Source organism: Bidens hawaiensis, unplaced genomic scaffold (assembly GCF_021521415.1).
Source record: "Bidens hawaiensis isolate Kalapana, Puna unplaced genomic scaffold, B.hawaiensis_p1.1 tig00003244_1, whole genome shotgun sequence".
Taxonomy (NCBI): Eukaryota; Viridiplantae; Streptophyta; class Magnoliopsida; order Asterales; family Asteraceae; genus Bidens; species Bidens hawaiensis.
This window is the reverse complement of record NW_027491178.1, coordinates 1,475,726-1,483,617: the sequence shown is the minus strand read 5'-3', so window position 1 is coordinate 1,483,617 and position 7,892 is coordinate 1,475,726. Positions and strand designations below refer to the sequence as shown.

Here is a 7,892-nt window from a genome sequence, read left to right as displayed (position 1 = left end):
TCTGTTACTCTCTTAACTTAAGGTTTAATAGGTTTTCTTTTAAGAAATAAAATAATTAGAAAATCGTTCCAAAAAGTCTTCTTCTTCTTCTTCTTCTTCTTCTTCTTCTTCTTCTTCTTCTTCTTCTTCTTCTTCTTCTTCTTCTTCTTCTTCTTCTTCTTCTCAGTTATCCTAATTGATTTCCTAACAGTCTTGCCCTTATTTTTTTCTATATAATAGTTATTATCTTTACAGATTATTTTTCATTTTGTTAGTTATGAATTTTAGCAAAAATCAAACTATTCATATATTAAAACTTAGGATGATATTATTACCCTATCTTATTAAACTCTAAAAAAATTAACTTGCATTCAAATTGTTAGTTAACCAGAAGAAGAGAAAAGTGAAACTGGATACCAAAATTAATTAAACACAAACACAATTATATGATCATAAGCTTGAGCATCAAAAATTTCATGAACTCGAAATAACTGGATGAATGACTATCACTCATATGCTCAGGTTTATTTAGAGATACAATATTTGAAAACCTAATATGATTCGTATTAGGAATCCCTAATACAATATTCGAATACCAATCGATATGGAAAAACAAATAACCGAAATAAAGCTTTCAGCCCAAGACATAGGCTCGTCCTCGGCCACCAATCCACCAACTACTCATAGGCTCGAGTAGGTTGGCCCATACCAAAGTTAAACGGGCTAACAAAAAGTAATCACACTACTAGAGAAGAATACAAATTTCATATAAGGCTAATGTTGTGTATATTCTAGCTAAAATGAATATATTCTGGCGGGGTTATTTGCGTGGAGAATCCCAGCTGAATTTGGTTTTCGGCAGCTTTTCATTTGAAGGTGCTGTGTTCTGCAGAGTTTCCTCCTTTCGCGGTGAAAAGAGTTCAACACGGTATAGCCTAAGTTGGTTATTGTAGAAGCAGTACTGAATAAGAAAACAATTTGTTTTTGTAGTTGATTTTAATTTTTGTCGCCATGTCAGAGGGTAAGGGACACCCCATGTCAAGCTTCAAACCCATGTGGTAATACTGCCACCACCTATGTACTCATGCATGGCTTCAAACCCGTGTGATAAACTTTTGCCAAAAACCCACACCATTTTCCTTTTAACCTCTAATAACCAATTAAAATAACAACAAATGTTTTACGGTACTTGTGGATAGGTAATTCTATTGATTTTGTGGTTTGTGGATAATAAGGTGATAGTACAGGATTGACCGATAAATAGATAGTAACCATGAATACCCCTCCCCCCTTATATAGTATGAAACATGTCTGAAAATTCATAGAACTTTGCTAATACTCAAACCAACGCGATTAGGTAAGAACACATATTTTGGTGGCCACTAGGTCTTCGAAGGGGTTAAAAGGCCGAACACTCTTAGAAAACTGAAAGATGGATTTGAACATGAGAATTTTGAGGGACTTAAACTCTCACCGCTTGTATATACTTCACGTGGTGTTTTAAATGAAAAATAACCCCGTCTTCTATAATTTATTTTTAACATTTTAGAAAGAATAAGGATGACATTAAGAAATTTAAACGCACCTACGACAAAACTGTTATTCCAACCTACGATGGTGACGATGATGTTAACGGGTGTAGCTAACATTCTCACTCCATCCTAAAGCCTTGTTCTACATATACCCAACACCATGTAACAATGAATTTAAACTCGAATAATAACGTGCATTAGCCTAAAGCACTTCCTTAGCAAATGGCTTTTGTAACTTTGTACAAAAATAAACGCCAATAACAACTAACATATTTAGTTTTATTCAATAAAACATATTTACTGACTGCTACAAAAATCAAGAAACCCCATGAATTCATGATTGTGGATCATCCTGATGCTTTGCTCAATACCAATAACCCCTGCGAAAGTAAGTACGACTTTGTAAGCGACTTCTGAAGTAAAATGTACAAGTTAATAGGATCTAGAAAGTTAATTAATTACCCATTGTAACAGCACTGGCAAAGATGACAATTGAAAGAATGAAGACAATGAGGGAAGCCCTCTTAAGAAATACAACTAGCTTTCTAATGGAACTGACCCCAGAAACCGGCTAAAACTGATACCGTCATTAGGTATAATGCTGCAAGAATAAAAACATATATATACATTATTTTGTAAGTTACGTGTTTCAAAAGTTAATTAATTTAATATGTGACATTTGGAAGTGACAGTTTTAACCCATTTTAATAAAAAAAACATGTTTTCACATGTTACCTAACCCAATCATTTTGTCACCTCTAGAGACGAGGATATACCATAAGGAATAGGGAATCTATTAAATAAATAAAACTCCACCACGGATAATGACGATGAAAACATCATCATGAATGTAGTTGTCGCGCTTGCCACCTACACAAAATAAACAAAGAAAAAAACATTAAAAAATGTCATTATCTAAGATGTGACAATCATTTGTGTAACCAACATCGGGCTCACATATTGAAGATGTGTTGTCATACTTGTTGTATTTTTACTTTTTTAGTAATAGTACATATACGATTTAACCCCGACCATCCTCATTTAAATTTTACTCCATTCAATGAATTAGTTAACTTGAATTAAATTATTTGATTTATTAATTGATTATTTGCTTGGATATTTTATATTTGAGTGTTATCTTGAAAACCGAAACTAGTTGATAGTTTAATTAGATCCTTAAAACTAGTTTGTAATTTATGACCAGACCCAACCCAAACCGGACCAAGAACTTTATAATATATATGCCCTTCAAAAATTTTCACCGCATAAAGAAATTGTATGGGTCCGTCAATGTGTGTAGCATTTATAAAACGTCACATTTTGTGTACCTGCGGTATAACACCGATCTCAAGTAAGAGGGGGCCGAGGATAAAGCCGCCACCGGAACCCAGAAGACTGCCAACAGTGCCACCTAAGATCCCGCAAAGAGCACAGAATATAAGGTTGGGCACTGTCCAATTAATGGTGGCTTCACAAACAGATTCCGTGTTCCCCAAGCTTTGTCTCTTTTTGCTTTCTTTGTACAACTTAATACATTCGAACCCGAACACTGCTAGTGTTGCTGGGAACTGAAAGAATTATGGTATTTGTGCATTAAGGGTTTGTATGGTACAACAAAGAGATGCAAGATGTTTTGAAAATACGATGTACCTGTGCAACTGTGAGTATCCAGTACCATGAACTGCAAACCACTAAACCGTTCTACAGATGATGCAAAAAGACTAAAGGGTTAGTTTAAGTGTTTATTTAAGGTTTCGAGATTGAGGAATGGATGAATGCTCATATACTGTTAGTGTCACATCGCTCATAATTACATTTGATATATAAATGTAGGTATAAGATCATATATAGGCTATAGCTCTAATATAGGGACGTATAGTTTTTAAATACCTGGTATATGGACACATACTCCTTGGTATATAAAAATCTACATATGTTATTATTATGTATATTAGAGTTATATATTGAGTTTCTATAATGCATGTATATATGAAATTAGAGATAAGCGTGTAAACGTCGGTTACTAGCATAGTTATTACATAGTCACGGGCTCAAGGCTATATATGCGAATATGTGATTCTGTATTAGTGTCAATGTTATGGATTGTTTGATGACGTGAAACAATGTCTCGTAATTTTAGTCCGTTTTAAATAAGTGTCAAAAAAAATTAGGCACATCACTATTTTTACATACTTGGAATGTAATTAATAATCTTGGCAAGAGATAAAAATAAATCTTGGATTTTTAATGTACCAAAATCTTGACAAGAGTTAAGAAAAATACAATCTTGTCCCTTTTATATTCCCAATTGTAAAATAAGGAAAAATATTGTTTTTATAACCTAAATTAATTCTAAAAAAAATATAATTAACACTTTCTCAGCATACCTTGATGACTTGAAGAACTAAAACGGCAGCCCATACTGCAACTAGAAGCATAAGTTTCTTCCACCTTAAATTAAACGTAAATATTTCCTGCAAATTAATTGGGAAAAATACTTATAAATTATAAAAACTTCTAAATAATAAGAAAGTATAAAACTCAAAAGGCTAAAACGGTCAATGCTCACCATTGCAGTTTTCTCTTCTATTGGAATCAAAGGGTCATAAGCGTCTATTAGAACTGTAAAAACGAGATAACAAATTATCAACGTGTATCACTACCACTAGAAAACAAATTTTTGCCGACAAAAAAATCGCCAATGTAGTATCCATCAGAGCTAGAAGCCCTCTATTTGGTATCTTCAGTGATGGATACATGATTAATCTTTCATCATAATAGCTTTCTAATTTATTGTCCGAATCAAGAATTTTTTTTGAAACTTACGTTCTCCCCGGGAATTGACAAACGTTTCTCGTGGTTTAGCCATTTCTTTCTGCATAATGATAATTGTAATAATAAGAAAAAAAAAAGATATAGTGAAAAAGCTTTAAATATTTTCTCAAGAAAATGTATATCATTTCAGCAAACAGTCATACCTTTAATATTGATTCTTCCTTCCACATTTCAATACCCTTAAAGAAAGACCTTGAAGAAGTCCCTGTGGAATTGTTTTGACATGTGTAAATAGCTATGTTTTATTATAAGTAACAAATCTGAGAAAACGTAAACCAGCGTTTTAAGAATAGAATACTTGAACCGCATAACATTTGTATATTTTATTTAAATGTGGCACGTCTAAAAATAACTGCTCATGATATGGTAAAAATCTAGGAATCAAATATTGTGGCATATTTTAAGTATAATACTGACAAAAAGATAACTTTAAAACTTTGTGGTACTACTTTAAAACTTGCAAAAATATATACTTTTCTAAATATTACATTTTTTTTAACGGCCAACTAAGTAACGCCGGGTAGCCCGAGCCAGCCACTAGTCCGGACGGACGGAGCCCCTAGCGGTCCACCTGTTGAGGGATTCACCGGATAAAACCCGACCCCTACGCCCGCCAAACGACACGACAGCGAGGAGCCGGTAAAACCGGGTGAGATCAGGACTCGAACCCTGACAAACCAGGGTCATCCCTCATATCTCCCATATAAGTTGGTGATAGTGAGGTTTGAACCCCCTTCCTCTCATTAGTAAAGTGAGTGCTCTACCATTGAGCCACATCCAACTTATTTTTTGAATATTACATGAATAAAAAGTATTATATGCTGAACATAATTCAGTTTTCGATTAATTGGGATTCAAATATAAAAAAGTGAGCAAACGAAGTATTTAGCATTATATTAATTATTAAAAAAAAACTAAATTACATCTTAATGAAAACTTAACTACACACTAACCTAGAAACTCATGTATTACATTTTTTGAATTAAAAAAAATACTAAATTAAATATTAAATGGTTGACGATAGAGATTTAGAAATTAAGAAAAAGAAGCAAAAACTAGAAACTAGACTTATTATTAGGTGAAGAAAAAGAAAATTGAAAACATAATAATAATAATAATAATAATAATAATAATAAAGATTTAAAAACTAAGAAACTGAAAACGAAAGACAACTGAGAAAATGCACATAGCTCACAAAATTGTGACAATACATTCAAACTAGTGGAGACAAACCGTGGGGTCAATTACTAGTTTACCATATGCTTTTGAATAAAAAAATTAGTATGCTTTTAAAGCCCACAATAGTTTTAAAATCAATTCACATCAAACAACAATATAGAAATCTTGGTTTCGTAATGAGTTCGTTACTTGACAATAAAATACATATAAATTTGTTGTGTTGTCAACTAAAAAATGCACATTACTAATTTACTATCAAATATAACTATTTTAATTATCATTCGGGAAGATAAGATTTAACACCTTTGCACCAAGATTTGTCGTTTTTGTAGGGTTGGCTAGATCATTCCGACCGGAAACATGGTTTCATATGTAATACACGACAATAAATGTTTTACCAACAATTGAGTGTTAAAACGGTTGGTTCTAAGTTTTAAATCATTAAGTTGTCGAATGAGGGACCCATTTGATTTGTTTTAATTTAGACGGTTCAATCAGTTTCAACGATGTTAATGACGAAGAAATTATTTTTGTTACCTATGAAAAGGATGATGATGAGAACAGTGATGAGCCAATAAGGAAAAACAACACTAAAAGAGCAACACCAAGTGTGATTCCAAGCATTAGCATAGGTTGAAACAAGAGTGCTAAATCATAATCCAAAATAGGTACTTCTCTACATGGATGTTGTACTCTCAAATTGTACCAAAATGATGATGCTGATGCTCCCATAATCATACCTACATCACAAATCACACATCAAGTCATCAATCACCAACATTCTAAAAGAATATCAAATCAATTTCACTTCTAATAAATTGTGCTAAAAGTAACTCATCCCACTTTTAACCATTTTTACACTTTCACTATAACTTATCATATCCGTAATATTCCTCTTCTTCAACTAATTATATAAGTAATATTTCTTTTTTAATTTATCACTTTAGTAATATTCCTTTCTTTTAACTTACCATATTAGTAATATTTCTTTATTAACTTATCATATCAGTAATATTCCTCTCTTTTCTTACTAAAAAACAAAGATTCGACGCGTACATTTGGAAAGAGCAGCAGCGGATTTAGTATCGAATCCAACGACTAACGTAAGCATAGGAACAAAAATGCCACCACCGCCAACGCCTCCCACCGTTCCACACGCGGAGCCTAGAAAACCGATTAATGTCGCCAACATGATTCTCCAATTGAACGCCAATTCCTATATTTAACCAACAAAAAAACATAAACCCTTTAAACCCATAATCAAATTGCACGACAAGAATTTAGTATTGAATTCGACAACTTACCGGCCATGTTTTGTCATCGGAATTAAGAATGCTGGAATTCGATGAAGAACGGAGGATTATGTGGTTGTTTTTGTGACTGTTGTGACCAGAGATTATGAACACCGATAACACGGCGGCTGAGGAAGCTGCTAAAAGGTATAATACAAAGCCTTTGGTGGCCATGAATGCTCAGAATGATACAAAGAAGAAGACAAGTTGCAGGCATGTTAGGCCTCACATGCCACCTGAATTTATAGAAGGTAGAAGCGTTAGGGAAGATATTTTTATTAGGAAAGTTTGTTTTATAACTGACTAGTTTTTTAACATAGCTTTTAATATATTTGGTTAGTTTTGTTATTTTCTTTAATAGTTAAATCTAAATCTTGATTTTTAATTTCATTTTTTGTTTACCACTTAAGTCATAGCTGTGTTACAGCTAAGACTTAGGTCAAATATGATCGAATCAAAATTTTAAATTTAGAAAACTCGTCTAAGTGATCATTTAAATTTTATACAAAAGAATTTATTGAAATGGTAATTTGATTTTTTTTATTTATATTTTTTTGACCTTTTAAAACATTACGTGCGGCTCTAAAAGTTGAAAAGAAAAAAGAATTACACTAGAAGGTTGCTTCGTTCCGGGACATGCGGTTTTGAGGGTGAAATCTAGGAGCGTTGCTAAGTATGAGTCAGCGTGTTTGGAGAATCAGCACGTGTTCATTCCATTTGCGGTCGACACATTTGGTTCCCTAGCTCCCGAGGCGGTTCGCTTTTTGGAGCGGGTGCAGAAGTTGGTTCACAATGACTCGCAGAGCCCGAGGAACCAATGATTGATATTTAGTAGAATAGTCTTTGCGATTCAAAAGAATATAGCGGCACACCTTGTTGCTCGCTTACCCATTATCCAGATGTAGCTCGGTTTATGTTTATATGCCAAAATTATATAATAATAAATATTAAGCACTAGAAGAATCAAGTCGATCTAAAAGGGTATTTGACCTATCGATACTAATGGATATTTTGTTATGGTGTTGGATAAAGTTTTGTCTTTTCAAAGTTGACGACTCAAATATCATTTTTTAAA

At 33.0% G+C, this 7,892-nt stretch overlaps 1 pseudogene across 1 annotated transcript; it reads right to left on the bottom strand.

The window, feature by feature from the left end:
* Nucleotides 1-1,684: 1,684 nt before the first annotated feature.
* LOC143622816 (sulfite exporter TauE/SafE family protein 4-like) lies at nucleotides 1,685-7,114 on the bottom strand (annotated as a pseudogene). The gene is made up of 12 exons (XR_013151785.1): nucleotides 6,830-7,114; nucleotides 6,582-6,741; nucleotides 6,063-6,265; nucleotides 4,490-4,551; nucleotides 4,338-4,386; nucleotides 4,081-4,133; nucleotides 3,899-3,985; nucleotides 3,162-3,212; nucleotides 2,840-3,079; nucleotides 2,288-2,381; nucleotides 1,974-2,112; nucleotides 1,685-1,891 (listed from the first exon to the last, which is right to left on the bottom strand). The product of XR_013151785.1 is annotated as a sulfite exporter TauE/SafE family protein 4-like (transcript).
* Nucleotides 7,115-7,892: the final 778 nt, after the last annotated feature.